We start from the raw sequence: 15,475 nt of genomic DNA on the forward strand, positions 1-15,475 counted from the left end.
TCCTCTTTCTTAAATCTGTTGTTAGAACTGTAACACCTACAGCTTTAATTCTAACCTTATGTTAGCACACAAAATTTTTCATGATTTGATTCTTGGAAACTTTTCTAATCTTAACCCAACAGTCCAACATAGTGGGTTATTTGTTATCTTTCAAACATGCCTCCTGTGTCTTGTTTTCAAAGCCATGCATAGACCATTTCCATTACTTGGTATCTATTCTTCCTCCTATGAAATATAGTGTTACCTCCCCTATGAAGCTTTCTTCTACTTCCTCCAGAACAAAGTAGTTTTCTTCCTATGGGTTCACATGGCACATAATATACTTGTACAATACAATATCATTTCTATTTTCCTAACTTCACAATGGAGAATTTAGATGTAGTATTTCCTAGTCCCACAGTGGAGGACTGCTGTACATAATATCAGCCCTCAAGGGCTAAGACCCCTGGGGTGTTATAAAACAGAGGGCTCCACAACACAAAACCTTCACCTGGAAGTCAGGATTTTCAAGTTCTGATTTTTGCCTGCCTTGGGCTTGCAGTACATAATCTAGCATAACTCACTCTGGTCTTTCTGCTCTCAAATGTGTTCCCTTGTAGGTTAGGGATATCTTCCAGAATGTCTTCACTTTCTGGAGAAGTGTTAGGAAACTGCTTTGAGCTTCAGAGCTCTTGAGCCAGCTGTAACAAAGTCACGGGCAACTCTGTTTTCAAACTCTGTTGCTGAATTGTTTCCTAATTGTGCTAGGTAAAGCCTTCCTTCCAAATGTAGGAAAAGGACTCCCCCATTGGTGAATGTCCTACATCTATGCACTAGAAACTACCTATACCTGAGGCTGTGCTGTTCTCCCCAGCAGTTACCTCCCCTGGCAAATATCACCCCGGCTTTCCACAAGATGCACCCTCTTTGCCTCATCTTATTTGCTCAATACTGACCTCAGATGAGGCTACCGCACCCTACAGCTGTCTCTCTTGGTAATCATGTCTCAGGCCAGGATTTGTTTTGTAAAAGATCCAGCTGCATGGAAAGTCCTAACAATTGCAAACACTTGGTAGAATCCTCAACATTTGTTGCTGAAACTCTCAGGTGAGAAAACTTGTTAAAGATTGATCCCTTCGATGACACTTCATCTCGATTGTCTGTGAGCCTTTTTTCAGATGCCTGACTGGAGACTCTCAGACAAACATGTTCTTCCTTCAGAGTGTTCTTCGGAGCATGAGCTCTGCAGCTGGCCAGCCAAGGGATTTTGTTCTTTTTCTGCTTTCTAGCTTTTGGCAGTTTACCTATTTTTCTTTTATGTTTGCACTCCGGTAAAGATAGTGCCAGTTGAGAGACTCCAACAAGATAACGTGTGTAAAGCAAGTAGCACACAGTAGGTATCCCCTTTTGGCATTTCTCCTTGTGGAAGGAGTGTCTGGGTTCTCGCTAGTGTTTTTCTTCTACCTTTCACTCTTTCCAAAAACAACGTTGGTCTTTTCTTGCTCTTCTCTCTTTCATCTTTTTTTTCAGGATGAACACTTTTTGGTTTAAATGGTAACTTTGAAAGCTTAACAAAATAGATTACATTTTGGCCAGATATCTTGCATCTAGTCTGTGACTATTTCTTTTTCACTTACATTTTCTTTCTTATTTTTTTTTCTGACAGTTTGCATTTTTCTCGGTTTGGTGGCTTTAGAGGTAATTCCAGGTGGCGTTTAAGAGACTTTTTCTTCAGGCATTCCTGTTCATGGTTGGAAGGACAGAGAGCCGGGCAAGCCTGCTGCTCATTGGGGGAGGTGGTGGTCTGGAAGGGAGTTGCTGGGAGTGGTGGCAGGGAGGTGTGAGGGTTGGGAAGCAGGAGAGTCACAGAAATTCACACACAAGAAATGAAGCCCCACAACAATTCATGGAGCTTGCAATGTTACCAGGAACCCAAACCACTTTTTAGGGGTATTCTTTCCCCTCCCCAACCGTCTTCCCTTCCCCTTCCCCACACATTCTGTTCTCTTCTCATTTAGCACGTCTCATAATGACCATCCTGGCACCTCCCCAACCCCCCCTCCACCGCCTGCCCCATCTCCATGACCTTCTTAAACCTTAGTCAATATCATTGCCCAAACCTTTCAGGAAGGGACTCTAATTGGACCATTCTTCTTTCCCCATCTGACCCTAGGTCATTGGCCTGCCTATTGTTGGGCTGTCCTTAATCAGAGTCCACTCGGGCCCAACTGTGCATCGTCAGGAATGCAGCACCACTTGGAACCCTGTGGCTTCCTGGATCTGTCCTTCCCAGATGAAGGTAAGTCTCGTAGGAATCCCTGGGGGGGGGGGCACCTGGGTGGCTCAGTGGTTGAGCGTCTGCCTTAGGCTCGGGTCGTGATCCCGGGGTCCTGGGATCGAGTCCTCCATGGAGCTCCCCACAGGGAGCCTGCTTCTCCCTCTGCCTGTGTTCTATCTCTCTCTGTGTCTCTCATGAATAAATGAATAAATAAAATCTTTAAAAAAAAAGAATCACTGCGGCTATTGCAGGGCACTGGATTTGGTAAACATGACTACTGGGATGCTGATTTGAAAAATTGTTTTAAATGCAACTAATAGGTCAGAAAAATATAATATCCTATGATATGAAGTATTCTCAGGAAATTCCTCTAGTAAGAATTTGTCCACCTGTGGGATCACTCTCCTTCCTTTGGAAATATTCCTTTATGGGAAAGCTGTTGGCAAATAATTCAGAAGCGACATTATCTCAGACTTTAAAGCCTCGCCTCCCAAAGCTCCTAAGTTGTGACATCACAGGCAGGTTCCCTAGCCCATTTAAGAGGGAGTGGCCAAGGAACACATGCCGGATTGGAGCCAGCATACCTGCCCATGGGGTTTGATGAGCAACAGGGCCTCCAAGTGTGTCCTTGCACACACACATCCCACACATTGACACAGTTGTGCTTGCCAAAGGGGGGTCTTCCCCTCTATGGTGGGGACCTGGCACTTATTTATGTGACCAAGCCAAATCATTGACACAGACATCAGATACATTCTTTTTTTCTCAGATTGTCTCATGTGTCACATCATGTCTAAAATCCTACGTACACCCAGGGGAGATTCAGGAATCCTCCCTTGCCTTCCCCTCCTAGGTTTGCCAGCGACCCTCTCCTCTTCATCTCTCCATCCTCCTTTGTCCTCTGCCCCAGGTCCCCACTATTGCTTGCTCCATGGTAAATCCGTGTTCTCCGATGCCCCCCAGTGTGGCTTTAGAAGTAACTCTGCAAGAACATCTGGTCGGTGGAGCCGAATCGCCATCAGTCATCTGAATCCTGCACTGAGAACATGAGAGCACCCACGAGGCCCAAACTGATAGGGTTGCTGCTCCTGGGATGTGACACCCAATTTCTCCTTTTTCTTCTCTAGTTCCTAGAGACAAGTCCCTCAGCTTGAATGATGCAGGTGCTCTACTCTGCTGCTTCTCCTTTCATTCCTATTTTCTCGAAGCCAGCTTTCATAAACCATGGATGATGGGGCACTGGCAGTTTAGTTCTCCTTATGAGCATGAAAACTGGGACTTCAACCCTCATTACTTATCCCCACCCATTTTCATTTATTAAATGTGAAACGTCACATTTAGCCTTCCTATCGAGTTCAGTGTGTCCTTTAAGAAATAAGAATTTAAAGTACCTCTATCATCAATGATAATTCTTTTACTACATTTTAATTTATTAAAAAAAAAAAAAAAGATGACTTACCCAAAAGCACAGTCTTTAAGCAAGCTAGGTGGCGAATGTGAGACAGAGAAGAGAGGAATTTATTGTTTTTAGCAACTTTTCTCCTTTTTGGCAAGGATCTTTTGAAAGAAGTGGGTCAGTTTCATGCTGCTGTTCAAAAACTATCCCAAAGACCATGTTGGTGTTTTTAGTCTGTTTTCTACATAAAGAGTGTTTCATGAAAGACACACCCAAACAGCACAAGACCAGAGCTTGGGAACCTCAATCTGTTCCAGAAACCAGAGTTCCCACATAACTACATAATGTGCTGCTATCAGGTTACGGGCCTGCCACAATTGCCTAATGTAACACTGAGTTCGGGGCGCTGCCGTGGGGAAGTGCAATTACCAGAGGGGACGGCTCATGCTGAGTGGTTGCAGTCCTCGAGAATTAACATGCACTACTCCTGGGCCCGCCCTGCTCCTCCTCAATCTTCAACCCCAACGATATGCAGGATTAGACTTCCCAAGGTATTTCCCCCTCTCTGAGGTAATATTGCATATCAGCTGCCATTTCTATGACACAGAGGTCAAGGAAAGGATAGCATTTAATTGCATTGCTGGTCTTGCTTGCATGATCATGTTTTCATGCTTCCGAAATGTCTTTTATTTTAGAATCTCCAAAATGATTTCTGACAAGACCTCTGATTTTTCTTTTGTAGTGGGAAAAAAAAAAAAAAAGGCTGATTTTCTAGAACAGGTTAAGGATGGTGATGGCTTGTGATTAAATTTAGTCATTTTCAAATACAATTTGAACCTCTGCCCATTCTTGTTCCTAACTCTTTACCCAGTCCCAGATCCTGTCCAGAAATGAGCCAGGCTCACAAGTAGAATTCATGGAGTTCAGGAAGTCTAGCTGGATGACAGGGTTGAATTTTGATTTCACACATTTATATGAAAGCAACAGGTAGAAATAGAAGACAAGACCCAATTCTATTTATTGTGGTGGTGTTTCCAGTTGAATTTTGTGTATCGAGGCTTCCAGGAGTAAAGCTCAATCTGGATCACCAGAAACTAAAGGAACTCTGATGTACCTATGAGAAAAACCTGAGATTTCAACCCTTTCCATTTATTTCTCAGTTCCTATTTGCAACACATAGATTCCCTGATGTGGTCCTGCTCAGCCTCCAATTCCCACCCTCACAGCCTTGGTGGGCCACCTCCTCTGACCCTTGATGATCTCGTCCCCGTGGCTTCTAAATCCGATGTCTTAAGCCAGCTCCTAGCTCCCTCTGTGTCAGTATGGGTCATGGTTTACCTCTTTTAATAGTGAATTCCTTGGGTGAAATTTTTCCAGATGTCCTAGAGAACTAAACAGGCAAGAGGTTAAATAGTCCTGTATAATGATGATTTTCAAAAATTTTCTTAAGTAGCAGAATGTTCTTCAAATTAAATCTTATTCAGGTGCCCAATATCTGAAGCCAATGACCATGGCACTGTAGAGATGTTCCGTCATGTTGACCATCAGGAACCTTCACGAACTCAAAGGCTCCTCAGGACATGAACTGGAACCCACTAATATACAGGATTCTAAAAGGGAAGAGGGAGCCAAAATGTTTGCGGCTCATTTCAACAGCTGTTTCACTCAGTAATTATAACTTTATTCCCATGACCTGCCTCTGAACCTAAGCTTCCTGGATTCGATTCAGAGCAAGGGATGGGGGTGACCTATAGTAAAGCTGGCTGCCCAGCCCCTCAATTTCTTCTCCAAGTTTTTCCCCAACTTCCTGCTCTTGCAAATTCTGTGAGCCTCTCGTCAAAGGATCTAGATTCCAATTCTAGTTCTCGTCTTTCAGCTCCATGTCAGGAGCATTTGTAACTCCCTGGGACTCGATTTTGTCCTGGTTGATCGAGATAATAATACCTACTTTTCCTGTTCTAAGGATGAAAATCAAAGGTAATCGTATAAAAGAATTGTATGAAGTAGGCCTTCTACTTTTTAAAGTTATATAGAATACATACACATACACTGCTGAAGACAAGAGCTGTATCACCAAAGAAGTTTGGTTAGACTGTAATCATCATCTGTAATCCTCATTAAAACCTTAATAGTTCTGGAGTACACACAGAGAATATAAATTTAGGAGGAAATGACCTTTTTTCTCAGCATCCTCCTGGTATTATGGACACAGAATTGACCTACAAACTTTGGTCACAAATCTCAGCATGTGCCAGAGGGAAATTTAAGAAAGATGGGCATCTTCTCTGGTAATGTACCACAGAGCAGAGGAGGGTCGCCAACTCAGATCTCTGGCAGCAGTAGGAAAACTGAATTTCTGGACAACCAGTGTAGCATGTTTGATCAAGCACATGTGTGAGGCTGCAGACAGAGCAAGGCAAGTTTCCACATCTTTCCTGGGTCCATTGTGTGAAAGTTGCCATAGAACCCTTGTTGGCTTCAACGAATTTAAGCAGAAGCTCTTTAGGATCCTGGAGAGACTAGTGATGAGGATTGGCAGTGGCAAAAAGGGATACCTGTTAGGACAATAAGGCAGATATTAATCCCAGGGAAACAGCACTTTCCCATGCAGCTGCAGCTGCGAGGAAACCTCAGAATCTCTTTCACCACAGCATTTATAGGAAAATACTTCCCAGAAGTGAAAAGAAATGTCTGAGCCATTGCAGATCTAGTTCAACCCCTACCACCATCCTTGTTCCATCCTCATTCTGTGACTAAGGGAATGGAATCTGAGGGACAGGGAGAAGCCTGTCCCCTGAGCTGTGGTACCTTTGGAGACTCATCAGGGCTGGAAATCCATCAGCACATCTACCTTCCTGAATGTTCCTATATGGCACCTTACCTTCCTTTTAAGTCTTTAAGGCAGAGATGCCATCTTCTAAGATTGGGTATGCCCCCTGCCCACGCTGCAGTCACTGAGCACGCCGTCCAATTCCTGTGAGGTGAGGTGCAAAAGGTCCCCAGTTCTACAGAGGGCGATGTTAAGGTCAGGAAACCACAAGGCTTTAGAAGGGAAGGAAACAGAACAACTGGACAGAATTGTCAATGACAAGGTAGCCCCCAGAGGGCTGACAGGTGACTTTATAATATCACATAAAGTCAGCAACAACAGCTAGCTTGACCCTTAATATTTTTGATAACTTCTTCATTTGCTAAGTGTCTTGGTGTTTTGGAGTAGTTGTGGGCTGTGCAGCTAGTTTCCATGCATCATGGCTCAGAGGGCCCCTGGATGAGACCATCTGGACCCAGGCCATCCTTTCTTCTCTCTCTCCCAGCCTCTGCCCAGATGAACTGTTGCATCCCTTCGCTTGTCCACTCCCTGCCCATCTCCACTCCTGCCATGGCTTCCCTTTTCCCAGGCTGCCAGTGCCTGCCTTGGCCTGCCCTTTGGTTTTCCTCCCTCCTCACCCAGAAGAGCTTTTCTCTTCCTAGGCCCCTCTGTTCCCTCTCCCCCTCTTTGTCATAACCTGTCTCCTTCCATTTGTTCCCTTCCTGAGTTCCACCTTTTATTCACATCCAGTTGTCATCTTTTATATTTCTTTCTCTAGCCCCTCTGTTCTTTTTATTTATTTTTTAAAGATTTTATCTATCCATCCATCTATCCATCCATGCCTCTCTCCATCGATCGATCAACCCATCCATCTATCCATCTATTTATTTATTTTAGATATAGAATGGAAGTTGGGGGAGGAACAGAGGGAGAGGGACAAGCAGACAGCATGCTGAGCACAGAGCCCAAGGTGGGGCTCTACCTCACAACCCACAGTCGTGACCGGAGCCTACCCAGCCCCAAAGACCTGTTGGGAAGAAAATACGACCATAGTACCTACTCCATTCAGCCGTGAGCCATATTTACTCACTCAATGATATAAATGCCATGTATTCACTTTTACCTTTTAAAATTAATAGACAAAGCATACCCGTCTGGAACTAGAGCAGAAATACATGTTAATGGCTTTGGTAATGCAAAGATTATGTCTATAGTTGTAGTTTATTCTACAGAAAAAGAAATAAAAAATGTGGACCAAAGTTGATGGAGGATGAAATAGTGATGTAAATGTGTCACTTACAGTAACAAAGGTAACCAGGAGAAGAATTAAAAGCAGCAATATATGAGCTCAGAAGGTTAAGGGGGAGGAAAAGTGAGGGATAATATCAAAGAGCTAAATCAGGGGTACCTGGATGGCTCAGTTGGTTAAGCAGTTGACTTTTGGTTTCAGCTCTTGTAATGATCACAGGGTCAAGGGATTGAGCCCTGCATCAGGCTCCATACACAGCATGGATTCTCTTTCCCCTCACCCTCCGTACATCTCCTCTCTCTTAAAAAAAAAAAAAAAAAAAAAAAAAAAAAAAAGCTAAATCATCATTTTAAGAGTAAATTGGTATCATTTAAAGCTAATAGATGTGGGATGCCTGGGTGGCTCAGTGGTTAAATGCCTGCCTTTAGCCCAGGGCGTGATCCTGGGAACCCGGGGTTGAGTCCCATATCGGGCTCCCTGCATGGAGCCTGCTTCTCTCTCTGCCTGGGTCTATGTCTCTGCCTCTCTCTGTGTCTCTCATGAATAAATAAATTCTTTAAAAAAATAAAGCTAATAGATGGAGAAATAGATATCTATGTTTATGATCCAGGATTACACATGGCAGAGTGGTTGCCTCCAGGGCATGGCATGAGGGTAGGCTGGCAAGGGTGTTGAGAGAAAACTGCTTTAAAGTTCTTCTCTATTTTTCTTAACCCAGCTCATTCTTATTTTAATGCAACCTGAAATTGAAATTAAATCATGCCCCACTCTATGTATGAGTGCCTATTCAGGCAGAGAATACTCAGCAGCCACCAGGGATTAATTTTTTTGTTTACATTTACCTCAGGCTACATTTTTCTTTTTTTCACCCCTATTTCCCTCAGAATAAAATGACGGGGGACACTTGGGTGGCTCAGTCAGTTAAGCATCTGACTTAGGGTCACATCACGATCTCAGAGTCCTGGGATCGATCCCTGCATCCGGCAGGTTCTCTGCTCAGCGGGGAATCGGCTTTTCCCTCTCCTTTTATTCCTCTTCCCCGCTCATGTTTTCTCGCTCTCTCTAATAAATAAAATCTCTTTTAAAAGATATTTATGTATTTATTCATGAGATACACACAGAGAAAGAGAGGCAGAGATATAGGCAGAGGGAGAAGCAGGCTCCATGCAGGGAGCCCGACGTGGGACTCGATCCCAGGTCTCTAGGATCAGGCCCTGGGCTGAAGGTGGCGCTAAACCGCTGAGCCACCCGGGCTGCCCGATAAAAAAAAAAAAAAAAAAAAATCTTAAAAAGAATAAAATAACTGAAGTAGTGACTTCTGACTGCAATGTCCTTTCTTAGAAAACAAACATGATTTGTTTCCAAGCTGGGATTTTATGACTGACTAGTTTTATTTATTTATATATCTATGTAATTTTTAAAAATCGAAGCGTACTTGACATATACAATATTATATTAGTTTCAGGTGATTTAACATTTTTAGATATAAGGAAGTGATCACAATGGATCTAGCTACCATCTGTCACCATACAAAGTTGTTACCTATTACTAACTATATTCCCTATGCTGTACTTACCCCCCTGTCTTACTTTCTTGCTACCTGAAAATTCATACCTTTTAATCCCCTCCCCCTATTTCACCCATTCCCCAACCTTCCCTCCTGTCTGGCAACCACTAGATTGTTCTCTGTATTTATGAGTCTGCTTCTGTTTTGTTTGTTCATTTATTTTGCTTTTTTAGATTCCACGTAAAAGTGAAATCACATGATATTTGTCTTTCTCTGTATGACTTATTTCACTTGGCATGATACCTTCTAGGTCCATTTCCATTTGTATTGTTGCAAATGGGAAGATTTCATTCTTTTTTGTGGCTGAGTAAAATTCCGTGTGTGTGTGTGTGTGTATGTGTGTCGTGCCCATTTATCTACCAATGGACACTGGGAATGCTTATGAGTCTGGGCTATTATTGTATATAGTACTACAGTGAGCATGGCGGTGCGTTTATCTTTTTGAATTAGTGTTTTCATTTTCTTAGGATTAATACTCAGAAGTGGGATTGCTGGATCATATGATAGTCCTATATTTAATTTCTGGAGGAATTCCCGTATTGTTTTTCATAGTGGCTGTTCTGTTTGGCATTCCCACCAGCAGTGCATGAGGGTTCCCTTTTCTCTACATCCTCACCAACACTTATTATTGTTTGTCTTTTTCATTCTAGCCATTCTGACAAGTGTGAGGTAGTATCTCATTGTGGTTTGGATTTGTATTTCCCTGATAATGAGTCATGCTGCACATCTTTTCATGAGTCTGTTGGGCATCTGTATATCTTCTTTGGAGAAATGTCTATTCAGATCCTCTAACCATTTTAAATGGGATTATTTTTTTGATATTGAGTTGTGTGACTTCCTTACATATTTTGAATATTAATGCCTTATTGGTTATATAATTTACAAACATCTTCTCCCATTCAGTAGATTGCCTTTTTGTTTTGTTAATGGTTTCCTTCACTGCAAAAGTCTTTTAGTCCCCTTTGTTTATTTCTGCTTTTGTTGCCCTTGGAAAAGCAGTCCATTCACTGGGTTCAGTGCGGCTAAAATTGGACAAGAGGGCCAGAAATCATTGTCCCAAATGCCCATATGCCTGCATTTTCTTTTTGTGGGTGATGACACGGAGAATGTTCTGTTCTCACAGATGGCCTCCTTGCTGAAATGTAAAAAGAAAGCTGTAAAGAGCAATTCGCACCCTGTTTACTCATGTTTTTCTGTGCCATAGTACCCTTGCAGCTGCCTGCCTAGAGGAGAATATAGGGAGCAGTGGTGGTGGCTTCCCTCTTCTCACTCCCAGGGACCAACTTGGAAGGGTGTGAGGTGAGGACTCTCCCCCTGGCCTCAGTTCGGGTGCCCAGGAACAATCAAAGAACATCAGAGAGCCCAGCAACCCTCCTGGGCTACTGAAGTTCATGTGTAACCACCTTGCATAGCATCCCCCCACTGGGTATGTCCAGAACCCAAGTACTGACAGCCACCTAGCCCACAACTGAAGCAGTGAGGTAGACTGTGGGCATCAGCACAGCCTTAGGAAGTTAGGGCACAGACAGAGGAAGGACAGGCACTTTTCAAAACTCTGAAGCAAAGATTTAGTCACTAGTACCCTAGTAGCTCTAAACTGTTAATGTTGTTTCTCCATACCCCTAATTTCCTCTAAGGGAATTGGTTCTACATTTAGTTCAGTTCTTCAAAACCACAGAATGAGGCGTACAGGATTAAGTAAATGGATCTTATATCCCTTGATGCCATCACAAATTTCTGGGTCACCTCATGTTGATGGATACCTGTTGGCCAAAGAACTCATTTTATGTCAAATGACTTCAGACCTTGAAAAGTTAAACCCATTCTTAGAGGAGAGGAGAAATTAGAAACATGATATTTAAGAGACTGATAAAATTCTATGAAAAACTATGCAGATGCAAATAGGAATCTGCTTTCTAAAAATTAAGTTAAATTGGAGCCAAGAAGCAATACATGACTATGGGGCCTCTTGGGGCAGGGGAAACCTGGCAGGTGGAATTCCAGTGCAATAGAGTTCTGCCGATCTGGGGGCCCTTTGGAGGCAAAACAGCCAGGTGAGAGGTCTGCCAGAGAGCAGGACATGCCAGAGTAGCAAGAGGAGGGCGGGCCGGCTTCAGCTGCTCCTCCACACTCACATGGTGGTCTGGCCTTGGCACTGGAATCTTGCCGTTGATAATTTAATTTGTAAGTGTAATTCATGTTTCTCTAGAGAATGACACTCAAGGGAATCACAAGATGCTGTGCAATATACAGTGTTCAGACTCTAGAAAAGTCTCCCAGGGATCCCTGGGTGGCTCAGCGGTTTGGCGCCTGCCTTTGGCCCAGGGCACAATCCTCAGGTCCCGGGGTCAAGTCCTGCATCGGGCTCCCTGCATGGAGCCTGCTTCTCCCTCTGCCTGTGTCTCTGCCTCTCTCTCTCTCTCTCTCTCTCTCTCTCTGTCTGTCTATCATGAATAAATAAATAAGATCTTTAAAAAAAAAAAAGTCTCCCTAACATTTCTGGGAAACCTCAAAGAACGTCCTGAATGGTTCCCTCTGAGTGACAAGAGTTTTATCACTGACTAGATGCCAGGGTTTGTCCTCCAGCTGTATCTCCTCACCTTGGCACTTTTAAGTGCCCACAACACCATCAGGATCTCTGTGCCTCGAGTGAGCATTGCTGTTGGTGGCTCTTCTCTGCCACCGCCGGTGTTGAAGCTGACCTTTTGTCTTAGTTCATTGGTTGCTATAACAGAAGACCATAGATAGGGTGGTTTACAAACAACAAACTTGTTTTTCACAGTTCCGGAGGCGGGAAGTCCAAGATTAAGGCAGTGGCAGATTCAGTGTTTCATGAGGGGATGATTTCTCATCCCTAATGGCCATCATATGTGTTACCATATGGTGAAAGGGACAATGAAGCATTCCAAGGTCTCTTTTATAAGGGGGCTAATATCATTGATGAGGGGAGAGCCCTCCCAAAGGCCCCGCTTCCACATACCATCACAATGGGGATTAGGTTTCAACATATGAATGGGGGGCGGGGCGGGATGCACCTTGAATGTGACCAAGCCCTCTTCTCCTTCATTTGAAGGCTGCACTATGCCAAGTCCACTGTCCTAAAGTGGTCCCCTTACAGCACTGCCTGATGTTCTCAGCATCTTACGAGTACTTTATGCTTAGATTCCCCATGTCTCTATGTTGACTGAAGCATTTTTACTGGACAGTGCTTTTGTGCCTGACTCTGTCCTCCTTTAGGGTGGTTCTTTCCTGGGAGATTCATCATGCCAGGTTACCAGACATGCTCAGAAATACTTAATTCAGCAGGGAACCTGGCTTACATTCCAGGGAAAACCACCTTGCTGATTGCTTATTATGGATCCAGTATGTGCCCAGAATTGTACTTGGTTTTGTGGCAGAACATAAGTAGAGTACATTGCTTTTGCCTTGAGAAGCTTAAAAACACTTTGGGAAAACCAGATATGCACATAAAATGGTTAAGTAACAAAGCCAAGTGAAATAGGGGTAATTACTGAAATGTGCATACGGAAATTAGAAAGGACTGTGAATCAGCTTGTGTTGTGTATTGAAGTGTTGGGAAAGCTTGTAGAGGGAAGACTTGAGCTTGATCCTAACTAATACTATATTGGTTGGGTATCTTGGCTGTATCTGACAGAAACCCCATTCAAATTCTCTTAAAAAAGGAACTACATCCAGAGATCATCTATCTTCAGATATAGCTAGATGCAGTAATCAGAAATTCGTCTTTACTTTTGTGTTTAGACAAAGGTAGACTAGGGAAGGTTTTTCTTAACATGACCAAGGCAGCGTGCTCATATATTTCCTTTGTGGATAGGATATTGAATGATAATAATTATGATTTATTGAGTCTTTACTAGGTGTCAGGCACATTTATTTGATAGATGAGGAAGCCAAGCATCAGATACCCTAAGCTATTTTAGGGAGGTAATGAAATCCCTCTGACAGAACTAGCAAGGCGCAGGGCTGATGGTGAAACCTGATACTGTAGTCATCTAACTTCTGAATCCATGTTTTTTTTTAGGATTTTATTTACTCATGAGAGATAGAGAGAGAGGCAGAGACGTAGGCAGAGGGAGAAGCAGGCTCCCTGCAGAGAGCCTGATGTGGAACTTGATCTGAGGACCCCAGGTCAGGATCATGACCTGAGCCAAAGGCAGACGCTCAACCACTGAGCCACCCAGGTGCAATGAATCCATGTTTTTAAAAACTGAGCTCTTTTCAGCAAATTCACCATTGTGTCTTGCCCATCTTCATAGCCTCACTAATGTTTGTCAATCCTAGCACTGAGAACTGGATGTCCACTGACTGAATCTCTTGTGGATCATGCCCTGCTCTGAGACCCCCTCTCAACTAATAGTTCAGTGAGCATCTGGGACATGTGAAGTGACCATGAAGAACCATATTGCTATCGTGTCCCATCTTCCTCCCTCAGACACCTGAGGTAGCAGATCCTAGTGTAGCAACAACACAATAGAATTCCACAATTCCCAGTGGAATGCAGAAAGGATGTCATTGTACCTTGTCTATGAATAGACTGAGACTAGTGACAAGTTGCACTAATGGTGACCCCATTTCTTGGTTTCTCTGAACATCAAGGTCCAGGTATAAAAGAGAATAGAACGGCATGGTGAGGCCAGAATGGCTGAGATATGGTCTTATATTGGAAAAGTTAAAGTATGGTCTTGAATTTTAGAATAAACTCTCTAAAATGCCTCTTATACTACCTCACACAAAGTAGGGTCTCATAAGATAATATTATCGTTACTGGTACCACTACCAGTACTGCTGCCACTCATCCTCCACTTCCTCCTCCATGTCCTCCTCCTATAATGTTCTACTTTTAATAGAGCAATGATGTTTATAATGAAATACTTCTTTTTAAAAATATTTTATTTATTTATTCATGAGAGACACAGAGAGGCAGAGACACAGGCAGAGGGAGAAGGAGATTCCCTGTGTGGAGCCTGATGCGGGACTTGATCCCAGGACCCCAGGATCATGACCTGAGGCAAAGGCAGACGCTCAACCACTGAGCCACCCAGGTGCCCATATAATGAAATACTTCTTTTTTTTTTTTAAGATTTTATTTATTTATTCATGAGACACAGAGAGAGAGAGAGAGAGAGAGAGAGAGAGAGAGAGGCAGAGACACAGGCAGAGGGAGAAGCAGGATCCATGCAGGGAGCCCGACATGGGACTCGATCCAGGGTCTCCAGGATCACACCCTGGGCTGAAGGTGGCGCTAAACTGCTGAGCCACCCGGGCTGCCCAATGAAATACTTCTTAATGATAGTATCAGTCAGGATTCTTTTGGTGGCAAGTAACAAAAGACCTACCCAAACAACACGGCTTAAGTGTAAGGAGATTTTTTATCTCCTATAAGAAGGTCTAGTGGTGAGACAGTTCCTAGACAAGTTAATTCAGCACCCAGCTATGTAATAAAGCCTTTAGTTCTTTCCATTGTTGACCTGCCAGGCTAACTGTGTTAGTTTTTGTCCTCATGCTTATCCCCTAATGGTGAGAGATGTGGTAGAGGCAGATTTAAGCATCATATTCTCACACATCCATATTTAAGGCTGGAAGAAAGAATCCTCCTTCACTGTGCCTTTTTTTAAGAGTGAGAGAAAATTTCCCGGAACCTTCTCTGCAGACCTTACCTTCATCTCATTGGTCAGAGGTGTGTTATGTGGTCATTCCAAAGCAATGAATGGCAAAGGGATATATAATCCCCATAACTGGTATGGAGGGAAGTAGCGTGTACTTCCTCAAGTCTGTGCACTCTTGACACCTGAACAAAGTCAGGGTGTGATTAATGTGAAAGAAGTTGGGGGATGGCCATTGGTAGTGTCAGCTGCAAGGATGTGGCTGGAGCTATCTCTCAGTGTAAGCAGCCTAAATTTTTCACAACTCTGTTTTTGACTCCTTTAGAATAGTAATAGAGTCAAAATGGAATGACTTTGTAGCTGAACAAAATGAAGTAATCATCTATATTTTCCCATTTTTATGTCTTATTTTCATTATGGGAACTGAGATCTCATTGAGCTCAAAACAAAATCTCCAATGGTTACTGGTCCCCCTGGTTACTTTTTTTAACCTCTACATTGAATTAAGAAAGCTCAGAACTGACTTCATTAGGCTTGAACATTATTGTGAGACTAGAGAGTGGAGAACTAAGA

General features: G+C 43.3%; 1 long non-coding RNA gene across 1 annotated transcript; it reads right to left on the reverse strand.

Moving 5' to 3' along the window:
- Window positions 1-4,665: 4,665 nt before the first annotated feature.
- On the reverse strand, window positions 4,666-12,143 carry LOC140622636 (uncharacterized). The gene is made up of 4 exons (XR_012022331.1): window positions 11,879-12,143; window positions 7,871-8,011; window positions 6,535-6,695; window positions 4,666-6,208 (listed from the first exon to the last, which is right to left on the reverse strand). It is a non-coding gene; the product is annotated as an uncharacterized lncRNA (long non-coding RNA).
- Between the last annotated feature and the right edge of the window lie 3,332 nt (window positions 12,144-15,475).

The sequence above is a fragment of the Canis lupus genome, chromosome 32 (genome assembly GCF_048164855.1).
Source record: "Canis lupus baileyi chromosome 32, mCanLup2.hap1, whole genome shotgun sequence".
NCBI lineage: Eukaryota > Metazoa > Chordata > Mammalia > Carnivora > Canidae > Canis > Canis lupus.